General features: G+C 39.2%; 1 protein-coding gene across 10 annotated transcripts in view; it reads left to right on the top strand.

The window, feature by feature from the left end:
- Positions 1 to 24,885, top strand: part of LINGO2 (leucine rich repeat and Ig domain containing 2) — a 1,254,957-nt gene that overhangs the window by 478,399 nt on the left and 751,673 nt on the right. For all 10 annotated transcript variants that reach the window (XR_012847678.1, XR_012847677.1, XM_075826599.1 and 7 more), the window contains one exon: positions 19,577 to 19,642. The gene's annotated coding sequence lies outside the window, so the exon portion shown is untranslated. The remainder of the gene's footprint in view (positions 1 to 19,576; positions 19,643 to 24,885) is intronic.

Raw genomic sequence — 24,885 nt, 5'->3', positions numbered from 1 at the left:
CTGTATTTTTAGCGGTCATTGACTCTGAGAGCTATCCCTTATCTCAAATCCAATGAAACCATATAATAACTCTGTTATTAGGCTGCCAATACATGGCCCAACCCTAGCAATAATTAAGGCTCAAGGGTTTTATTGGTAAGATAAGAAATTATATGTATATTCCATTGGTTTGGTTAAAGACAGATCAGTCATTGCATGAAAGTGTTGGTGAGTCCATTACTTCAGTTTGTTGACATTTTGTCCTATAAAAAGATTTTTTCTAGTTTTATGCAAATAAAGCTTATTCATTGCATAATTAAGTTCTGTAACATTCTAATATACTTTTGTGTCCTTGGTTCTCCTTGTGCTGTAAAGAATCCTATATCATATTGCTTGCTAGTATCTAGTTGTCTGGCGTAAATTAATATGATCTTGCTACATGCAAAAATTACTTCAGATCAGATATAATGTCTATTGATATATAGACAGATAAAACATTTTATCATTTGGTTTTAACAAAAATCTCAGCTCTGATCTTTCAAAATACTAAATCTGGGCTGTACAGTTACTTCAGTGTGACTAGCATCGGCCTTAGAGATCAGAGTTACTGTTATGGTGAAGTGAAAATTTCTATAAAATAAAAAGAGAAGAACCCATACAGAATGCAGCTCATTTCCCAGTATACATATAATCTGCTTCTGTATTTTTAGCGGTCATTGACTCTGAGAGCTATCCCTTATCTCAAATCCAATGAAACCATATAATAACTCTGTTATTAGGCTGCCAATACATGGCCCAACCCTAGCAATAATTAAGGCTCAAGGGTTTTATTGGTAAGATAAGAAATTATATGTATATTCCATTGGTTTGGTTAAAGACAGATCAGTCATTGCATGAAAGTGTTGGTGAGTCCATTACTTCAGTTTGTTGACATTTTGTCCTATAAAAAGATTTTTTCTAGTTTTATGCAAATAAAGCTTATTCATTGCATAATTAAGTTCTGTAACATTCTAATATACTTTGTTTCAATTCCTCATCACTTTCAAGTTTTCTGTTTGCTGTTAGTGGATGAAAAAATTCTCGTATACAATCAGGCTGAAAACCTTTACGCCTCATGCACACGACCGTGTGTGCCATCCGAGTCCCGTGAGTGATCCGAGGAAAGATAGGACATGTTCTATCTTTCCTCGGATCGGAGACTCGAACCATTTTTCATGGACCCGATTCACCCACTAAAGTAACTTGGTCCGTAAAGACTATCGGGTGCCACTCGGATGCCGTCAAAAATGGCCCAAGTGGCACAACGGTCGTGTGCACTAGGCATTACAGTGTTACTACTTTGGAACAAAATATAGTAGAAAGTTACAGAACTTTTCATTTTATAATAATCAAACATTATTTACATTTGACTTCATGCACACGACTGTGTTTTTCTTCAGCGTGCTATCTGCTTTTTTTGCATATAGCATACGGCCCATTTATTTCCATGGGGCCCTGCACACATTAGTATTATTTGCAGCTCAGTTGTTCTGTTCCGCAAATTCTAGAACACTGTCCAATCCCTTTTTGTATTTGCGTACCTGGGCCGCCCATTTAAGTCTATGCGACTGCACAAATAACGGACAGCACATGGAAGCCATTTGTGTGCTGTCCACATTTTCAATCTTTTTTTTTGTGGACTGCGAAATACGGATGACACATGGAAACAACATGACCATAATATTCAGATATTTGGAATGGTTGCTAAAGCCACTCAGAGGCAAAAATGAACACTGGAATCCGTAGTTTGTGGGCGAATCACCACCTACGGTCATGTGCATGAGGTCTAAAACTTGAAAACTCCTCTAACTGAAGATACAGAGAAACATGTAATATACAATATCTATACACACTGAATACATTAATATAATCTTGGTAGAGCAAAGATGACCATACTGTAGACATTAGAATATTTTCAAATTGCAGCTGCCAATAAATTTTGGGCATTTAAATTTCTTCTACAGAGTTTGCTTTTTTAATTTTATGTCCTTGACTCAAATAAATAAATACATTAAAACAAGCTAAACAATTATAAAACCAATCTTAATAACATAGAAACAAAGTATTCTAAAAGTAATATGAAGGCACCTAAACTCAGACTGGACTCCCAAGGAGAAGGTAGAATAACTGCAGCATGTTCGAATTGAGAATTACTGCAGCTAATAGAAATATTTCAAGTAAAAAATATTAGGACATTAATATTTGAAGAGTCAACAAACTTTCCATAATTCAATAGTACAAGTAAAGATAAGAAACTTTATAATATATTTTATTATACAAAAATGCCTCCATCTCTCCTCCCCATGCACAGTTTACAGCTGCCGCCCATAGAAGTCTATGGAGAGGGGAGAGGGCAGTAGGAGGATGGAGCCGCTGCAGAGAGACAGACAAAGAGATACATACACACACTGCTGCTGCTTCAACTAAGTCTACTACTACCTCTCACCCCAGAGCTGTATTCACAGCTAATTGGAAAAAAATGCAAGATACAAGTCATATAATGTTCATAAAAAGTGTTATTCCTCATTCACACACACAAAAGCTGATTGTGAAATGTCACCTGAAATGACAGGTATACTTTAAGCAATTTTTGAATTCCGTATTCAAAAAGTAGATACAAAGAGAGCAGATTTAACAATGTGCAAGAGTATGGACACATTACATAGTGTAATGTCTATGGCCACGGACCGTCGTTCTGACTTACTCTCTGAAGGCCGCGGCCATGAACGTGTGAGTTCTCGGCGGCATCTCCCTCCTGAGAGATACCGGCACTCACTTCCTAGTTTAGCGACTGTCTCCCGCAGGGCGCACGTGCCTACGCATGTTCGGCCTTAAAGGGCCAGTACGCATCCAGTTGCAGTGAATCTGCAATCAACCAAGAATGCTGCTGGACTATAAAAAGGGCTCTGCCCTCTTGATCATTGCCTGAGCATTGTTGTGTTACCTTAGTTTAGCTTGCAAATGGTCTCCTAGTGTTTTCCAGTTCCCAGTGTTACCCGTTCCTGCTGCCTGTACCCTGTATCCTGTGCTACCGTGCCTCTGTGCCATCTAGAGTTAATGTCGAGTTGTGTCTTCCACTGCATCTACTGTGTTACACCCACCGGGTGTCTGCCTGCTGCCGGAGCCTCATCTTAAGCCTGAATCACCGCTACTGTCTAAAGTACCCTTTCTGGACTATAGACATTGTATTGTACCTTTTTGGCCAGCTGCCTTTCCGTTACGCGGTACGGCACAGTGGGTCCACACCCCGCATCGTGACACATAGGAGTAAAACAGTGTTTGAAATCAATGAAGAAGGGTCTTCACAGGCTAGTGGGGTATTGGTGCAAAACAAGAGAGTTATTATAAAATGTATTTAACCGGGGATTAAATAGAAATGGAGTAAATACTGAAATAAAGATGACATTTTTATATGCAGTGCAATGGAAAAAATAGATAAGTGTTCATGTAAATTTAAAGCTATTTTATGTATTTAAGAATTATGATAGCTGTCAGAAAATGTGCAACCTTTTGTTTTTACATTCTTTACTGTCATTTAAAAACACCCTTAATAACTGTTGTGGCTTCTGTTTGTATAACTTCTAGTTACATTGTGCTGCAGCATGGAAAGTAATCCTTCTCAGGAGAGCAGAGAGAAAAGCTCCATGATCAGATGTAGATCATTATCTCATTGTACAGTATTATATTTCTACATGCTAGCCAGAGACAGGCAGTAAAGAAAAAGTAATACCTTTCAGATACTCAGTTTATCAGGAAGAAGATAATAAAAAGTAAAACTTTCTATACCATGTTTTATATTGTTTGCAATTTAAAAAAAATTGTGACCCGGAAAGTGTACTAGCAAAAACATAGACATATGCACACAAAAAGTCCTAATTTAGACGGCCGTAATATGGCTACATTTTAAAGTCTGTACTTGGTCCACAAGACCCGTAGACCCTTCTTATGAACCAAACTTAGATTACTCTAGGTTTATCTAAGTGCTCTAAGTTCAGTTTATTTGATCTGCGGGGGTCCAGGTTTTGCGGACGTAATACGGCTTCTATAATGCGGCCACATTGTGGCCTTCTCAATGAGGACTAAAGAAAATTGTCCATTCTGTTTAATATCAAAGGCCTGCAAATTTCAAAACCCTTATGTTAGTACAGTATAGTAGTACAGTATAGGGCAAATAAATTATTTAAAGACAATTTGGCTGCCGTTCTGCCTCGCCCAGCCGCTACTGATTGACGGATTACCCCCTATTGCTGTGCATAGTGAGAAATCTGTCAATCAGCACTGGCTGCGGAGGTGGGGTGACAGCAACATAACGGAAGTGACAGGTTCCCTTCAAAAAGTGGTTGTGAAAAAAATATATTTTCTGATTTATTTCTTTTTTTTAAATAGCTTTATTTAATTTGCTCATGAATTAGTTAATAAGTGCTATTAAGAAATAACTGAAGTTGTCCATAATATGCATATGTACTCATTTCAAGTGCAAGGTTTGTGGCTATGCCGATTATTTTCCCAATATGCACTTGCAGTTAAGTCTCATATCACTTCATAATCAAATCCTAGTATCTAGTGTATGCAAAAATGGAAATGATTTACTCACGATACCACCATTGTACGTGAACCACCCCTCAGGATTTTATTTACTACAATTTTTGATACGTTCCATAAATATTAAACCTGAAAACGGTGACATGTTTTCCTCCGATATTCTCACCCTGCCACGACGTTTCAGGAGCCCCCGCCCACTTACTCATGCGCATTGCTAAAATTCTCTTTGCAAGGATTATAGATGTGCTACGCAATTTATTTATATAAAATATAGGCCTGCACGCAGGATACTCACTTACATATATATTGTTATAAAATAACAATTAAAAAAGCACACATATTTTATTAACTTTTCATTTTAAACATTTTTGAGAAATTAATGTAATATTTTGCAGACTGATGATTCTTGTAGGGTCTATTAACAACAAATCAGAGATTTGCACTGTAGATAGTCAATGGAGATTTTTTTAGGATTCAAAAGTGGATTTTGTGTTTCGTTCAATACAAGACATGTTATTTATGTGAAGAAAATAAGGACATTAGTGTTCTTGACCTAGAAAGAAGATTTGTGTAGATACAAATAAAACAAATGAAGATGGGCAATAGGTGATAAAACTGCTGATTTATTTCTATCTTTTTACTTTTCGGCTTCTCATTATTAGAGCCAGCTGTTCTAATGTTTTATATTGAAAGACTTTGGATACGTTCTAAAATTTGTGAAGTAACAAAATGCAGGATTCCTTTCCAATGTATTTACATTCTGAAATGATTTCATAATCTATTCAGGCAGAAAATGTATTTGTAAGTACATGTATATTCCACACTACATCACTATTAAAATGCTTACATACAGCTTTATGTTACAACAAACTCTAATTTGCATATATTGCTTTTTTGCTCTAATGTATTATTGCTTACAGGTTTAAAATGATATAGTATATTTCTATTAGGTCTCTCTTTTTCTATAAAATTCACTTGGCATCTATAAGTTAGACGCTCAACTATTATTAGTTTTAGCATACATTTTATGGTATGCCCGAAATGTGTAGTTACTCTAAAATATCTTTATTTCATGTCTCTTAAATGATAATATATTTAATATTTGTGCAATCAATATGAAAACTAATAATTAATTTGATTGTGACAAGAGCTTAAAGGGGTTTTCCCATCTTGGACATTTACGACATACAGTATACACAGAATATGCCATAATTGTATGATAGATGTGGGTCCCACCTCTGAGGCCCGCACCTATCTCTAGAGCGGGACCCCCTAAACCCCATTCTACCTTGCTCAGCTCCCGCTTCCTCCCAGCCACTTCCTGATTAGGTGGTTGGGAGTTACATAAACAGCCGAGCTCGCTGAGCTGCGCTGATGCTATAACTCCCATATAAGTAAATGGGAGTTATGAAAACAGCGTAGCACAGTGAACTACACTGTTTCCGTAGCTTCCGAGTAGCGGAAACAGAATAGCTCACCGTGCTACGCTTTTTCCATAACTTTCATTCACTTCTATGGGAGTTACGAAAACAGCGGATTTCAGCGACATCGGCTGTTTCCGTAACTCCCAATCACCTAATCAGGAAGTGGCCTGGAGGTAGTGGGTGCCGAGCAACGTAGAACAGGGTTTAGGGGACCCGCAATAAAGATAGGGGGCGGGTCCCAAAGGTGGGACCCGCATCTATCGTACATTTATGGCATATCCTGTGGATATGCCATAATTGTCCAAGATGGGAAGATCCCTTTAAGAATTTTTTCAAATCCCAAAAACATGGACACTGTTTATTTGACAAAATGTAAAGATAAGAATTAACCTGTTATGAAACATTGAACATGCTGCCCTATTTTCAGGGTTATAAATTAGAAGTTTCTAATTTATTGATTTAAATCCCTGCTCATTCTGACCTTATGAGTCCAATTGGTGGTCTTACTCAATGATTGAGAACATGCCCATTATCAGTGTGCATATATAAATAGCTGTCAATTATTGAGTGAGACCACCCTCCAGGAGTTGTGATTGACAGCTGCACCAAGAGTGCTCAAACAGGCATGGACATTTACCTTGACGTTTAACCACGTTCTGTCTTCAAACCTATATACACATCACTATGGGGGAAGAGATTAAATGGGTTTTCCACTTCTGACATAATAATTGTATACTAATTATGTGATTGAGAAAAAAAACACATTTTGGAGCACTTATAGGTCTCGTCAATTTGCATACATGGGTCCCTTTTACAAAAGTGGTAGTCCCAGCAAAAGGAGTCTCACTTTAATTGGAGAAAAACCTATTTATCTTACTAGCTAAAAAATAATTTTAACATGTATTTCAGTTTTCTGAAGGTGATACTCTAGTTGCTGCTTTATCGCTATGTTTTTTACATCACATTTAGTTGGTTCCCAAAGTATTTGGACAGTGACCAAATTTTCATATTTTAGCTTCTGTACACCACCACAATGAATTTAAAACAGAGCAATAAAGATGAGATTAAACTGTAAACTTTAAGCTTTAATTCAAGGGGTGTCTCAAAAATATTGCATCAACTGTTGAGGAATTACAGCCACTTTTTACAGTCCCTTAATTTTTACAGGCTTAACCCCTTCCCTCTTTAGCCACTTTTGACCTTCCTGACAGAGCCTCATTTTTCAAATCTGACATGTGTCACTTTATGTGGTAATAACTCCGGAATGCTTTCACCTATCCAAGCGATTCTGAGATTGTTTTCTCGTGACACATTGGACTCTATGTTACTGGCAAAATTTGCTCGATATGTTCAGTATTTAATTGTGAAAAACACCAAAATTTAGCGAAAAATTGCAAAAATTAGCATTTTTCTCAATTTAAATGTATCTGCTTGTAAGACAGGCAGTTATAATACACAAAATTGTTGCTAATTAACATCCCCCATATGTCTACTTTAGATTGGCATCGTTTTTTGAACATCCTTTTATTTTTCTATGACCTCACAAGGCTTAGAACTTTAGCAGCAATTTCTCACATTTTCAAGAAAATTTCAAAAGGCTATTTTTACAGGGGCCAGTTCAGTTGTGAAGTGGTTTTGAGGGCCTTATATATTAGAAACCCCAAAAAAGTCACCCCATTTTAAAAACTTCACCCCTCAAAGTATTCAAAACAGCATTTAGAAAATGTCTTAACCCTTTAAACATTTCACAGGAATTAAAGCAAAGTAGAGGTGAAATTTACAAATTTCATATTTTTCTGCAGAAATACATTTTTAATACAATTTTTTTTATAACACAGAAGGTTTTACCAGAGAAATGCAACTCAATATTTGTTGCCCAGTTTTTGCAGTTTTAGGAAATATCCCACATGTGGCCGTAGCGTGCTACTGGACTGAAACACCGGCCTCAGAAGCAAAGGAGCACCTAGTGGATTTTGGGGCCTTATTTTTGTTAGAATATATTTTAGGCACCATGTCAGGTTTGAAGGGCTCTTGCGGTGCCAAAACAGTCAAAATCCCCCAAAAGTGACCCCATCTGGGAAACTAGACACCTCAAGGAAATTATCTAGGGGTGTAGTGAGCATTTTCACCGCACAGGTTTTTTACAGAAATTATTGGAAGTAGGCCGTGAAAATTAAAATCAACATTTCTTCAAAGAAAATGTAGGTTTAGCGATTTTTTTCTCATTTCCACAAGGACTAAAGGAGAAAAAGCACCGCAAAATTTGTAAAGCAATTTCTCCCGAGTAAAACAATACCTCACATGTGGTAATAAACGGTTGTTTGGAGACACGGCGTGGCTGAGAAGGGAAAGAGCGCCATTTGGCTTTTGGAGTTCACATTTAGCAGGAATGGTTTGCGGAGGCCATGTCACATTTACAAAGCCCCTGAGGGGACAAAACAGTGAAAACCCCAAACAAGTGACCCCATTTTGGAAACTATACCCCTTGAGGAAATTATCTAGGGGTATAGTGAGCATTTTGACCCCACAGGTTTTTTGCAGAAATTTTTGCAAGTAGGCTGTGAAAATGAAAATCTACATTTCTTCAAATAAAATGTAGGTTTAGCTAATTTTTTTTCATTTCCACAAGGACTAAAGGAGAAAAATCACCATAAAATTTGTAAAGAAATTTCTCCCGAGTAAAACAGTACCCCACATGTGGTAATAAACGGCTGTTTGGACACACGGCGAGGCTGAGAAGGGAAAGAGCGCCATTTGGCTTTTGGAACTCAAATTTAGCAGGAATGGTTTGCGGAGGCCATGTTACATTTACAAAGCCCCTGAGGGGACAAAACAGTGGAAACCCCCCACAAGTGACCCCATTTTGGAAACAACACCCATTGAGGAAATTATCTAGGGGTATAGTGAGCGATTTGACACCACAGTTTTTTTGCAGAAATTATTGGAAGTAGGCCCTGAAAATAATAATCTACATTTTTTCAAAGAAAATGTAGGTTTAGCTAATTTTTTCTCATTTCCAGAAGGACTAAAGGAGAAAAAGCACCACAAAATTTGTAAAGCAATTTCTCCCGAGTAAAACAATACCCCACATGTGGTAATAAACGGCTGTTTGGACACACGGCAGGGCTTAGAAGGGAAAGAGCACTATTTGACTTTTTGAGATCACATTTAGCAGGAATGATTTGCGGAGGCCAGGTCACATTTGCAAAGCCCCTGAGGGGACAAAACAATGAAAACGCCCAAAAAGGGACTCCATTTAGGAAACTACACCTCTTGAAGAATGCATCTAGGGGTGTAGTGAGCATTTTGACCCCACAGATGTTTCATAGAATTTATTAGAATTAGGCAGTGAAAATAAAAACAGTCCTTTTTCTTCAATAAGACGTAGCTTTAGCGCAATTTTTTTCATTTTCTCAACAAATAAAGGAAAAAAAGAACCCAACATTTGTAAAGCTATTTCTCCCGAGTACGGCAATACCCCATATGTGGTCATAAACTGCTGTTTGGGCAAACGGCAGGGCTCAGAATGGAAGGACCGCCATTTGGAGTGCAGATGTTGCTGGATTGGTTTCTGGGCACCTGTGGGCCCAAAACAGTGGAAACCCCCCAGAAGTGACCCCATTTTGTAAACTACACCCCTCAATGCATTTACCAAGGGGTGTAGTAAGCACTTTAACCCTGCAGGTGTTTTGTAGAAATTAGTGTGCGCTCAATGTTGCAGAGTGAAAATGGGATTTTTTTCCATAGATATGCCAATATGTGGTGCCCGGCTTGTGCCACCATAACAAGACAGCTCTCTAATTATTATGCGGTGTTTCCCGGTTTTAGAAACACCCTACATGTGGCCCTAATCTTTTGTCTGGACATATGACAGGGCTCAGAAGTGAAGAGTACCATGCGGAGTGGAGGCCTAATTTGGCGATTTACAAAGTATTGGTTCACAACTGCAGAGGCTCAGATGTGAAATAATAAAAAGAAACCCCTGATAAGTGACCCCATTATGGAACTGCACCCCTCAAGGCATTTATTAAGGGGTGTAGTGAGCATTTTCACCCCACAGGTCTTTTCCATAAATGAATGCGCTGCGGATGGTGCAAATTAAAAATTTATATTTTTCCCTAGATATGCCATTCAGTGGCAAATATGTCATGCCCAGCTTATGACGCTGGAGACACACACCACAAAAATTGTTAAAAGGGTTCTCACGGGTATGACGGTGCCATATATGTTGAAGGAAACTGCTGTTTGGGCACGCTGTAGGGTTCAGGGCCGAGGGAGCACCATTTGGCTTTTGGAGAGCGGATTTTGCTTGGTACTATATTTGTTTGAGTATTGCTGGTGTTTTATAATGTGGGGGTACATGTAAGCGGGGCGGAGTATATAAGGGGCATAGTCAGGTGGTATAAAAAAATAAAAATAATCCATAGATGTGTGTTACGCTGTGAAGCAATCCTTTCTGCACAGGCCGGTGTCGCACTGATAAATGGTGTCATTTCTTATCCCCCTTTTGGTCCACACTCCGCGCCTTTGTAGTTTGGGGAATTTTGCTGGGAAAGTATTATCCTGGTATAATACGGGCACCGTCGCTTCCATCGGATATGATTGGGCCCTCCCTTCCTGGTTCCCTAATTTTAGGTCCTTGATAAATCGCCTCTTGAAACAGAAGAAATGTTCTCCTCGGGCACAACTGCATATTTTTTTATTTCCTGACTTATTGGAGCCATAACTAATTTTATTTTTCATAGACGTAGCGGTATGAGGGCTGGTTTGTTGCGGGACGAGCTGTAGTTATTATTGGTACCATTTTGGGGTACATGTGACTTTTTGATCACCTTTTATCCTATTTTTTGGGATGCCAGGTAAACCAAAAAACGCAATTCTGGCACAGCTTTTTTTGGTTTTTTTTTATACAGAGTTCACCACGCATTATAAACTACATGTTACCTTTATTCTGCGGGTCAGTACGATTCCGGCGATACCTCATTTATAGAACTTTTTTATGTTTTACAACTTTTTGCACAATAAAATTACTTTTGTAAAAAGAATGTATTTTTTCTGTCGCCAAGTTGTGAGAACCATAACGTTTTAATTTTTTTGTCGACGGAGTTGTATGAGGGCTTGTTTTTTGCGGGACGAGCTATAGTTTTTATAGGTACCATTTTTGGATACGTGAGACTTTTTGATCACTTTTTATTGTAATATTTGTAGGGCAAAGTGACTAAAAAACAGAAACTCTGGTAACGTTTTTTACGGGTTTTTTTTACGCTGTTCACCGCGTGCAATAAATAATATAATATTTTGATACCTCCGGTCGTTACGGTCGTGGCGATACCAAATACATATGGTTTATTATTATTTTTCAATAATAAAGGACTTGATAAGAGTAAAAGGGGGATTGTGTGTTATTTGATTACTTGAAACTTTTATTGTTTTCAAACTTTTATTTTTTGCACTTTTTTTTACACTTTTTTATACTTTTTTTACACTTTTTCTCAAGTCCCACTAGGGGACTTGAAGGTCCAACGGTCAGATTTTTTTTTTTCTAATACATTGCACTACCTATGTAGTGCAATGTATTAGATCTGTCAGTCATTCACTGACAGCAAGCCGTTTAGGCTTCGCCTCCCGGCGGGGCCTAAATCGGCTTCCGTAATGGCAGAGCAGGAGACCATTGTGTCTCCTGTTGCCATAACAGCAGTCGCCAGTCCCGATTGCCTGTCAGGGCTGGCGATCTGCTTGTAACCGCTACGATGCAGCAATCGCTTTCGATTGCTGCATCGAAGGGGTTAATGGCAGGGATCGGAGCTAGCTCCGGTTCCTGCCGTTACAGGTGGATGTCAGCTGTACAGTACAGCTGACTTCCACCGCTGATGACGCCGGATCAGCTCCTGACCCGGCGCCATCTTGCCGGCAGCTACGGAAGCCGATCAGGCTCCGCCGCCGGGCGGATCTTGACCGGCTTCGGTGCTAGGCAGACCGGGAGGCCAGTATTAGGCCTCCGGTTGCCATTGCAGCCACCGGAACCCCGGCAATTTCATTACTGGGGTTCCGATGAGCTGCAAACACCTTAAGTGCAGCGATCGCGTTTGAGCGCTGCACTTAAGGGGTTAATGGCGGGGATCGAAGCTAATTTCGGTCCCCGCCGTTACAGTCGGATGTCAGCTGTAAGATACAGCTGAGATCCGGTGATGATGGGACCGGCTCAGCTTCTGAGCCGGTGCCAAACGTTTGACGTACATGTACGGCAAGATGCGGGAAGTCAGTACTTTCCATGACGTACATGTACGTCAAATGTCGGGAAGGGGTTAAAAGTAATTAGACAAATGATAGATAAGCAGTAAATTTGGCCAGGTGCGGCCTGTTCCCGCCTTATTTCATGACAAATTAAGGAGATAAAAGGTCTGGAGTTGATTCCAAGTGTTGAATTTAAATTTTGCAGCTGTTAATGGGAACTGTCAATATGCCATCCAAAAACTGATCAGAGCAAGTGGAGGTGCCATCATTGGGCTGAAAATACAAAATAAATCTATCAGAGAGAGCAGAAACTTAGAAGTCGCCAAATCAACAATTTGGTACATTATAAAAAAGAAAAATGCACTGGTGAGCTCAGCAACACTAAAATGCCTGGAAGACCAGAGAAGACAACTAAAGTGGATGAATGCAAAGTTCTTTCCTTGGTAAGAAAAAAACTAAAAAATTCACATCGTCTAGGCAAGTCAAGAACACTCTCAAAGAGGTAGGCATATCATTGTCAAAATCTACAATCAATCAATGCATTTAGTATTGTATATAACAGAGGGTTTATCTTGAGATGCCAGAACAGAAAGGCCAGATTTTATTTTTCTAGAAAACATCTAAATAAGCTTCCTAGATCTGAAACAAGATTCTATGGGGGAATGAATTTATGATAAACTTGTACCAGAATGATAGAGAGAGAACAGTAAGGAGAAGGAACGGAAAAACTCTAGAACCAAAGCATACCACATCATCCGACAAATATGGTGGAGGCAGTGTTATGGTATGTGCATGTATGGCTGCCAACGGAACTAGGTTTTTATTAGTGATGTGACTCCGGATAGAAGTTTCAAGATAAATTATGTAGTGCATAGAGCTACACTTTCTGTTTAGACTCGGTGAAATGCTGCAAAACCAAAAGGAAGGCGTTTCACAGTACAGATGGAGAATGACCCAAAACATACCACAAGAGCAACCCACGAGCTACTTAAGGTAAAGAAGTGGTCAGTCACCTGATCTCTAAACAAGCATGCTTCTCATTTACTGATGATAAAACTGAAAGCAGAAATACCCGCAAACAAGCAGCAACTGAAGGCGGCTGCAGTAAAGTCCTAGAAAAGCATCTCAAAGGATGCAACTCAAGTTTTGTAAATATCCATGGGTTCCAGACTTCAGGCAGTCATTGAAGGATTTGCATCCAAGTATTAAAAATATTCCTCATATTTCTGATTATGTTAGTTTGCCAGAACCCTTTAAATTAAAGCTAAAAGTCAACACTTCAATCACACCTTCATTGCTTTGTTTTCAATCCATTGTGGTGGTGTACAGAGGCTAAATTATGACAATTGTGCCACTGTCCAAATACTTCTGTACATTCAGTTGTAAATTGTAATCTAGAAATGAAGTGATATAATTACACCTTAAAAAATTATCTATATTTAGAATTGCAATATAGTAACCTAAACTATTAGTTAACCCCTTAACCCCTTAATGACCAGCCTATTTTGGACCTTAATGACCAAGCTATTTTTTACGTTTTTCAATCGTCGCATTCCAAGAGCTATAACTTTCTTATTTTTGCGTCGACATAGCTGTATAAGGTCTTGTTTTTTGCGGGACAAGTTGTATTTTTTAATAGCACCATTTTGAGATACATATTATTTATTGATTAACTTTTATTAACTTTTTTTTGGGGGGGAATAGAAAAAAATCAGAAATTTCGCCACTCTTTTTTGCGTCCTAAATCTACGCCGTTTACCGTGTGGTATAAATAACACAATAACTTTATTCAGCGGGTTGTTACGATTGCAACAATACCAAATTTGTATAGTTTTTGTATGTTTTACTACTTTTACACAGTAAAAACGCTTTTTTTTCTAAATTATTTGTTTTTGTGTCTACATATTTGAAGATCCATAACTTTTTTATTGTTCCGCCGATGCAGTTTTTATGAGGGCTTTTTTTCTTGCGGGACGACTTGTCATTTTTATTGGTACCATTTTATAGAAGATGCGACTTTTTGATCACTTTTTATCACTTTTTTTGGAGTCAGGACTCACAGAAAACAGTTCCAAAGTCTTTTATTTCATTTTTTACGGCGTTCACCGTGCGGGTTAAATAATGTAATACTTTTATAGTCGGGGTAGTTACGGACGCGGTGATACCAAATATGTGTAACTTTTTAACTTTATTTTGTTTTTTTAATAGTAAAGCATTTTGTAAGGGGAAAAGCTGGGTTTTTCATTTTTTTTCAAATTTTTTTTTTAATTAACTTTATTAAACTTTTTTTTCACTTTTTTACTAGTCCCATTAGGGGACTATAATATGCGATTCTGCGATCGCATTTATAATACACTGCAATACTTTTGTATTGCAGTGTATTACTGCCTGTCCGTTTAACACGGACAGGCATCTGCTAGGTCATGCCTGCGGCATGATCTAGCAGGCATTCACTCCAGGCAGACCTGGGGGCCTTTATTAGACCCCCGGCTGCCATTAGAGACACAGACACTCGGCGATCGTATCGCCGGGTGTCGGTGGGGGAGAGAGGGAGCTCCCTCCCTCTCTCCAAAACCACTCAGATGCGGTGCTCGCTATTGAGCACCACATCTGAGGGGTTAAACGTGTGAGATCGATACTAATATCGATCTCACACGGCAGAGCAGGGACGCTCCCAGCCCTCAGCTGCCTCTAGCAGCTGAAAGCAGGGAGATTTGACAGCTCCCTGCTCTGTAAACTTATTCCGATGCCGCGGCGACGTAAAAAGTCTATGGCATCGGAATAAGGCCCGTTAGTGACCGACGTAGAAACACGATGGGCCGGTCGCTAACGGGTTAAGGACGCAGCCTTGTTTTGGCCTTAAGGCTCATAGTCCATTTTTCAAATCTGACATATTTCACTTTATGTGGTAATAACTTCGGAATGTTTAAACCTATCCAAGCGATTCTGAGATTGTTTTCTCGTGAGACATTGGACTTTATGTTAGTGGTAAAATTTGGTCGACATGTTTATTTGTGAAAAATAGCAAAATTTATAGAAACTTTGAAAAAAAAATAGCATTTTTCTGAATTTAAATGCATCTGCTTTATACCACCCAAAATAGTTACTAGTTCCCAATTCCCATATGTCTACTATATGTTGGCATCATTATTTGAACATTCTTTTATGTTTCTAGGACGTTACAAGGCTTAGAACATAAGCAGCAGTCTCTCATATTTTGAATAAAATTTCAAAAGCCTTTTTTTTTTTTTAGGTACCAGCTCAGTTCTGAAGCGGCTTTGAGGGGCCTATATATTAGAAACCCCCAAAAAACACAGCATTTTAGAAACTAGACCCCTCAAAGTATTCAAAACAGCATTTAGAAAGTTTATTAACCCTTTAGGTGTTTCACAGGAATTTAAAGCAAAGTAGAGATGAAATTTACATATTTCTTTTTTTTGTCAGAAAATCCTTCTTATTCAATTTTTTTCTGTAAAACAGAAGGTTTTACCAGAGAAACGCAACTCAATATTTATTGCCCAGATTCTGCAGTTTTCAGAAATATCCCACATGTGACCCTAGTGTGGTAATGGACTGAAGCACAGACCTCTGAATCAAAGGAGCACCTAGTGGATTTTGAGGCCTCCGTTTTATTACGCACCATGTCCGGTTTAAAGAGGTCTTGTGGTGCCAAAACAGAGGAAACCCCCTAAAAGTTACCCTATTTGGCAAACTACACCCCTCAAGGAACTTACCAAGGGGTATAGTGGGCATTTAGATCCCACAGGTTTTTTACTGCATTTTGTGAAATTAGGCTGTGCAAGGAATAAAGGAGAAAAAGCACCCCAACATTGGTAAAGCAATTTATCCGATTACGGCAATACCCCACATGTGGTCATAAACTGCTGGTTGGACAAACGGCAGGGCTCAAAAAGGCAGGAGCGCTATTTAGCATGTCGATTTTGCTGGATTGGTCTCTGTGCGCCATGTCGCATTTGCAGAGATTCTGAGGTACCAGTATAGGGGAAACCCCTTAAAAGTGACCCCATTTTTTGAAACTAGATCCCTTGAGGAATTCATTGTAGTTTTAAGGGGGTGCATGCGACTTTGTGATCAGCTTTTATTCCATTTTTAAGAGGCGTGGTGACTAAAAAACAGCAATTCTTTATTCCTTTTTCTTTACAGCATTCACCATGCGCTATAAATGACATTCACTACATTCTGCCTGACGATACGATTACGGCAATACCATTTGTTTATAGTTTTTTTTTATGTCTTATGGCGTGTGCACAATAACTTTTTCATTTTAAGGTACATGCGACTTTTTGATCTCTTTTTATTCGATTTTTTTGGGAGGGGGAGTGACCCAAAAATTGTGATTCTGGTATGGTTTATTATTATTTTCTTTTAGGGCATTCACCATGCGGGATAAATAACGAAATAATTTTGTAGTTCAGGCCGTTACGGACGCAGTGATACCAATTATGTATAGTTTATTTATTTATTTATTTTTATTAATAATAAAGTACTGATAAGGGAAGAAGGGCGATTTTGACTTTATTACTTTTAAAACTTTTTATTTTTTATATTTACACAACTTTTTTTAAACTTTTTTTACTTTTTAACTTTGTCCCACTAGGGGACTTGAGGGCAGGAGGCCCTGATCGCAATTCTAATACATTGCACTACATGCGTAGTGCAGCGTATTAGAACTGTCAGCTTTGTCAGGACCCACTAGGCTTCTGTAGATGGCATAGCCGGACGCCATTATTAGGCCTCCGGTTGCCATAGCAACCATCGTCGTTGATGGTAGTTTAACTCCTAAGAAGCCAAGATCGCTATTGAACGCGGCTTCTAAGGGGTTAATCAGCGATCAGTCCCCGTACAAGACAGCAGTTGTCACAGCTCCTGTATGTGTCGGGAGGATGGCCGAAATGGCCGCTCCTCCCGTGACATACTATTAGGTCATGGAGCGCGAACAATGTAGTTACCATGACCTAATAGTACGTCCAGGAGCAGGAAGGGGTTAAAGAGGCACTGTCACCAGATTATAAGTGCCCTATCTTCTACCTAATCTGATAGGCGCTGTAATGTAAATAACAGTGGTTTTTATTTTGAAAAACAATCATTTTTGAGCAAGTTATGAACAATTTTAGATTTATGCTAATCAGTTTCTTAATGACTAACTGGGCGTTTTTTTACTTTTTAATAGGTGTTGTGAATAGAAGTGTATGACGCTGACCAATCAGTGTCCAATCAGCGTCATACACTTCTGTCCATTCATGCCCAGCTTGTTCCACTGCACAGCGTGATGTCGCGAGATCACACTGTGACGGGACTTCCTCCCACAGGTCATTCACCAGAGCGATGGAATAGTCAACAGACATCGCCTCCAGCCGCTGCAGATTTGGATAAACGTCCTGGCACGGCTGGGGGTGATGTCTGTTGACCCTTCCCTCGATCCGGTGAAGGCCCTGTGGGAAGAAGTCCCATCACAGCGTGATCTCATGAGATCACGCTGGGCAGCGAAACAAGCTAAACATAAATGGATAGAAGGGTATGACGCTGATTGATTAGCGCCATACACTTCTCTTTACAACGCCCACTCGGTTAAAAGTTAAAAAACGCCTAGCGACGATATATCCGTCACCAGCAGGTCTTAGTTCCCGCATAGCGACGGATATATCCGTCGCTCTGATCGGGTGGGTACTGCCAGCGTACCCACACGAACAGCGGCAGGAGCACGGCTGTTATACACAGCCTGACTCCTGCCACAGCTGCCGGGATCGAAGCGTGCTCTGATTCCGGCAGTTTAACCCATCAGTTGCCGCTGTCAAAAGCGACAGCGGCTCCTAAGGTGTTTGACAGAGGGAGGGAGCTCCTTCTGTCACGCCATCGGAGCCCCTGCAAAGAAATTGCGGGGTGCCGTCGTGTTCCCATGGCAGCCGGGGGCCTAACAAAGCCCCCCAGGCCTGCCGTCAGCATCCGCCTATTAGCCCATGCCAGAGGCATGGCCTAATAGATTGCCTGTCAGTTTTACACTGACAGGCAATAATTCTTTGGTATACTAAGTATACCAAAGCATTATATAAGCGATCAGCAGATCGCATGATGAAGTCCCCTGGTTGGACAAAAAAAAAAAAGTAAAACAGTTAAATAAAGTTTATGAAAAAAAAAAAGCTTACAGTAAAAATAAAATAAAACCACTTTTTTCCCCAAAAAGTAGTTTTATTAAGTAAAAGTGTCAAAAAAAAAGGTAACACATATACATATATGGTATCACCGCGATTGTAACGACTCGAACAATAAAGTTAATGCATTTATCTACCCTGTTGATAAAGCCATACAGCCCTCCCCTGTAGATAACGCCATACAGCCCTCCCCCTGTAGATAACGCCATACAGCCCTCCCCCTGTAGATAACGCCATACAGCCCTCCCCCTGTAGATAATGCCATACAGCCCTCCCCCTGTATATAACGTCATACAGCCCCAAACGCCCCCTGTAGATAATGCCATACAGCCCTTGCCCTGTAGATAACATCATACAGCCACAACCCCCCCCCCCCCCTTGAGATAGGGGAATCATGTGTGATTGCTGGCAGCGATAAGGAGAACGGGGGACCGATAGTCCTCCGAAGTTCTTCCATGACAAATCTCGGACTTCCGGGGTCTGTGCAGTTCAATAAAAATGAGAGGAGCGTTGGTCACGCATGCACACAAGCGCGACCAGTGCACAATTAATTTCTATGGAGCTGCCGACAGACTCCGGAAGTTCGAGGTCTGTCATGGAGAACTTCGGGGGACTTTCAGTCCCATGTTCTCCTTATCGCTGGGCATCCCAGCGATCCCACATGTATCCCCTATTCTGTGGATAGGGGATGCATGTCTTTTGTAGGAACAACCCCTTCAGTGGCGTCACGCTGTAGCAGCCATAGCGGCTGCTAGTGGAGCCTCTGGCCATGGGAGGGGGGTCGTGACGGCGGGCGCCACGGGCCCCCTCATGCCCCCGTAGTTACGCCACTGGCAAGGACTTATGCAACATCTATCATCTATCCAAATCATATATCATGATCTAAACACAGTAAATTATTTGGTTTAGAATTGCTTAACTTTTTAAGATTTTTTATCAATTCCTTAATTAGCAAATACCTCAGTAATATATAAAGAACACAATACATCATTATATAATATTGTATACATTAGTATAAATGTATTTATTTTCCTGAAAAAAAATAGTAAACATGAATGGACTAGTCAAAAAATAAATGGAAAAAAAAAGTGTTGATTTAGGGGATTGTATTTATTGCCAAATTTTACTGACATAGTCCTGGGACAATGGGACGAAAAATAATTATATTGTTTGCTTGTATTCCAACAGGTTACATTGGTTCTGAGTCAACATCCACTTGCATTGGATCTGCCCACTGAAACTTCAGCGTGAGAGGTAAGCAAGTAAGACAGATCATACAAAGGCTATTAAAGTAAAATGTCATCTTATAACATTGCAACCCATTTCCAGTATTGTACACTTTAGAGCTCTGGCACACTACTGTATTACGGCTCCCTTTTGTTAGGATCCGTAATTCAGCTGCATTAGGGTGTGTTCACATCAGCGTTCGGTTTCCGTTGATGGGTTCCGTCAGACTTTTCCGTCGGAGGAACCCATCAACAGAAAGTCAAACTGAAACCATAGCTTTCCGTTTGCATTACCATTGATTTAATTGGTAATGCTTCCGTTGTTAATGGTTTCCGTTCGTCGGAAAGGTCTGACAGAACCTATCAAGGGAACCCTGATGCTGATGTGAACAGGCCCTTAAAGGTGCATGATCCCTCTACTGTACTTTTGTGTGCCTCCAATTTTATACAGATGCATACAGAGTTTTTCAGACCTCATATGTACTCTACAGTGGTACTCGCCCCTAGAAGTCGTCTTCTAGGGGAGAATATCTACCTACACACAGAGGCCGACAGAGCCCGTGTGGCAGTGCACGGAAACTGTAGGACTCCTAAATGTTGTATCCAGTAACTTCCTTACTGAATATATCCTATTAATTATAACATGCAGCAATTAAACTTGCAACAATTTGTATTCATTTTTTTCTTCTGTAGGAAATAAAAAATAAATAGCAGAATTTTGACTTATTAGTGGTTTAGAGCTCTAAGAATTAATTGTGTTCGATAAACTGACCAGAGATGACAGGTGTAATAGCTGCCTGCAAAAGTCTTCTATAATGAACATGTCAAGGGAGGGGTTGAGAGTATTACTCGTGTCTTTACAAATTTACTTGATGAAGGTCATCTGAAGTCTACTGCTGGGAAGCACATGTATAAAAAAACAACATTAGTGCTTTATTTCTACCAAAGCTGTGGGAATTTAACTAAATATATATTTTTCCTAAAAATCACTGTTTTGACTGCCAGATTTCCCTTGGTTCAATGAAGGCAGGGTATGCTCAGAGATTTTCGATTGTGCTTTTATACAATTGCATAGTAGTTTGCTAGTAACAAAAGGTAGAATCAAAAGGAACAGAATGTACATATTTATTTTACTTTGTGTTGAAGAAAAAAGAATGATTAGCTATATAATAGAATCCTTTATCGTAAGCAAAAAAGGAAGCATTGTAACAAGAATCCTAAATCTCATACACTATTTTATATGTGTAACATATTTCTAAAATAACTAAAACAAAGTAACTTAAGCTAGATACTGAGGCTTAGTTTACACCTGAGTCGGTGTGTTATGTTGTTCTACTCCGTCAGAAGAGCAGAACTAGGGAATAATGGAAGCAACGGTTCTGTTGCACAACAGAAACCGCTAGCGGCCGATGGGACCCATTGACTTTAATAGGTTCCATCAGCATTCCGTTGGGGTGGCTGTGATTTTAGTGTAGACACTAATGCAGCATGCTGTGCTATTGTCTCCGGTAATCTCCGGTAATTTGGATCTGCGACGAAGGCCCCTAACTAAGCCTCCAATGCAGATGTGAACGAGGCCTGAGCTTTGCAAATGAATTATATTTGCACTATTGATGGAGAACTGAAAGGCCCATATGGAACTCTAAGTATAGTAGACGAAGTGGTATAGATTAGAACAGAGTTTTTCTCTAAACTTACTTGTACGTTAGAAGTTTTGTTACGCTCATGAAAAGAAAAAGGGCTAGCTCTCACATGTCATTTGCAACAAGGTTCTCATACATTTTTTCAGGGATCCATTCATATCTAAGGAATAATAAAAAGAAAGAAAACATGGCTGATGTGTGATGCAGACACACCTTACTGTTGTGGTCATAGACAATAATATAAATAGAGGGCTGGGTAGAGAACAGGACAGGGAGGCTATACCCATGAAGCCAGAGGCAGTTATGGAAGATGGCTTCCAGTTTTGGTCTAAGTTTGGAGGACAGGTCCTTGAAATAGGGTGTGGAATGCAAATAAGCACAAGAAAAGGGTGGTGATATGCATAAGGTGGGAGTTTTGTTAGATTGGTGAATATTTGCTTCAGTGGAGAAATTAGTATTTAATTACAATCATAATGAAGAATTGTTAATAGTTATCGCTATTTTTGTGGGACTAAAATGACTAATCAGAACCTGTTGGTGGTTTAGGTCTTATTATAATACAGTTTGACTTATTACTGATTAAACATTGTGTCACAGCATTGACTTGCATGATAGTACTTGAGAAAATACCTGTACAGCAATGTGCACAATATCTGCAATTATTGAAATGAAAAATATTCAGATTATTGAAAACATCTTCAATGTATATCCCTTTAAGGATGTCACAATAGTCAGAAAGTGGTGCGAATGGACATGTATATGGCCAACTTAAGCCAGCAAAAACATCGATGCCAATTCAGCACTAGGGGTTAAAATGTTAAACAGTCATGTGCTCATGCAGCGTTATGTAATAAAACCAAAAAATAGTTATGTCTGAACAACAGTGTAGTAATGCAATATTTATAACCAGCTGCGCTGCATGACTGGGACACCTCCACTACATATTACAGCAATATATATATATATATATATATATATATATATATATATATATATATATATATATATATATACGTACACACATCTCCACTGTCTGGAGCTCTTCATATATTCAATTGCCTTCATGCAGTTGCAGAGAAAGCATATGGTATATAAGCATATAATATAAATTACGAGGGTGGGCTAGAAAGTGATGATCATGGGGGGAATTTCTTGAACATGAAAAGATGTATTACTAAATTGCCATCCTGGTGTAAATGTTCCATTTTCCCATCTGTGTGCTCCTTGCTTTATAGACAATGTATACTCATTTAACGCTATTTGATGTTCATAATTCAATTGGATTTGAAAGCTATTCTGTGTAACCAGTCATTGTATATCTTCACTTTTACACTTCATTTATTGTAGATTTTTTAATGGTTAATAGAATTGGAGGGAATAGACTGTATTGTAATAAAACTTAGGGAAGAATAAAGCTATTTAATATCATGAGCTTTAGAGTTTTCTGTGTTTGATATAGAGACTCTTGTCTTATTTTATCTTCAGTATTTCCATCAATAATTAAATTGTGAAAGAAACTGCGCTACAAAGACCAGGACTGCCATAATATCGAACATTACCTTGAATCTAAAAGTGTCCAACTGTGGATGACAGCAGCGATCCTTTAAATGATCTATTAAGTGCATTATGTTTTCCATCTTTCTTCACTTAATATTTTATAAAGCGCTTTGAAGTCACTAGTATAGATGGATTATGCTGTGCAGGTTCTTGATTTACATGCATTAAGTGAATGCAACTTTCAATTTCTTCAACAGAGTAGGCGGAACTGGAAAACACGTGATAGGAAGCTTGAAAACACAATTAAGTTCTCCGATTCCAGATTTGGCTGTACATGAGCACAACATCAAAATCAATAATAATTGCATAGCACAAAAATGGAGCTATGAAAAAAATTATATAAACAAGCTCATAAAAAATTCACAAATATTGTGTAAAAACAAACAGTAAACATATATATTTAGAGAGTTCTATTCTTAAAAGGTTTTCCACTAAAAATATTTATTACTTGACCCTAAGATAGGTGCTAAATGTTAGGTTGCTAGGCACCCATCACTGGGAGTCCCACCGATATCTAGAACTAAGGTCCTGGGTCCCGTTCCTCAACACCAACATGTGAGAAGGAGTTTCATGGAGCACGTGCGCTGGCGCTCCATACAACTCTATAGAGTATATAGAAAGAGTCAAATTCTCACTATTTCACATAAAGATGTATTGAACGACAGTCAAGCATGCATGCATACACCTGATCCTCACCGTGGACAGCTGGAGAGGAGGAACCGTGGTCCCTGTACTAGGGTTCCCCCCCAGCAATCTAAGGCTGGATTCACACGAGCACATTACGTCCATAATGGACGGAACGTATTTCGGCCGCAAGTCCCGGACCGAACACAGTGCAGGGAGCCGGGCTCCTAGCATCATACTTATGTACGATGCTAGGAGTCCCTGCCTCTCCGTGGAACTACTGTCCCGTACTGAAAACATGATTACAGTACGGGACAGTTGTCTGGCAGCGAGGCAGGGACTCCTAGCATCGTACATAAGTATGATGCTAGGAGCCCGGCTCCCTGCAGTGTGTTCGGTCCGGGACTTGCGGCCGAAATACGTTCTGTCCGTTACGGACGTAATGTGCTTGTGTGAATCCAGCCTAACATTTATCATTATTATTATCATCATCATCTAATATTATTTGTTAATTATAAAATTTCATACAAATATATATATTTTTATCTTTTTTGACGTAACTGCTTATAACTTAATCAAATTTAAATTAAGAAAAAAAAAACATTTGTCTTGAATTTGACATGTTTTTACCAATGTCTGGTTTATTTTAGTGTATAATATGTCTTGTTTGCACTATTTAATTTAGTGTTAGGGCTATATCTAGGGATGGAATGTAGGTAAGTCATTTGTCCACATTTACTAATGATGTCTAATAGTTAGACAGCGTAAACTTAGACCAGGCAGGCACAAGATACGACAAATTTATGACAGTGATGACTGCTGCATGATCATTTTGTATGACCTATTAGACACTTTTCACTTCCTTATTGCACTTTTGATTTGGCTTATTTTGTGCCAGTTTTTTTGGTGCATTTTTTGGCACGCATTTTAAGTCATGCCCCCTTCAGCAAGTTACGCTTTTTCTCGCTAAAACATGCTCCTTTTTGGTAACATTTTTTAAAAAAATGTCCTGTAATATTCACACATTACAATTGCGCCAAACTGTGCCAATTTGTGAAAAACACATTTTTCTACACTTCCTAGCCTCAGACGCAGTAGTAAATGTGTCCCATTGTTTCATTTAGTTCTCTTTTTTTGTTTTTAAAAATGATAGATGTCGGGGGAAATAAGATGTCAACATGTCCAATGCTTTGTTCAAGCGGGAGATTAGCCGCTACTAGACATATCTGGCAGCGGCTTATTCCCTTCTCTCTACTGAATACACATACACAATCGGATGTAGATGTGGAAATCGGGGTGAATGGCTGTTGGCCAGCAGCTGTTTTCAGTGTATTCGGGAAATGTTTCACATGATTCCAGTTTTCTTTTTGTATTGTTGAAACACTCGCATTTCTAAAGGGAACAAATCTTATAGTAGGGAATTGCTCTTGATAAAACTAAGCACTTA

Source organism: Rhinoderma darwinii, chromosome 1 (assembly GCF_050947455.1).
Source record: "Rhinoderma darwinii isolate aRhiDar2 chromosome 1, aRhiDar2.hap1, whole genome shotgun sequence".
NCBI lineage: Eukaryota > Metazoa > Chordata > Amphibia > Anura > Rhinodermatidae > Rhinoderma > Rhinoderma darwinii.
Note: the sequence above shows the minus strand (reverse complement) of the source record. Positions and strands in the feature narration are given on the sequence as shown.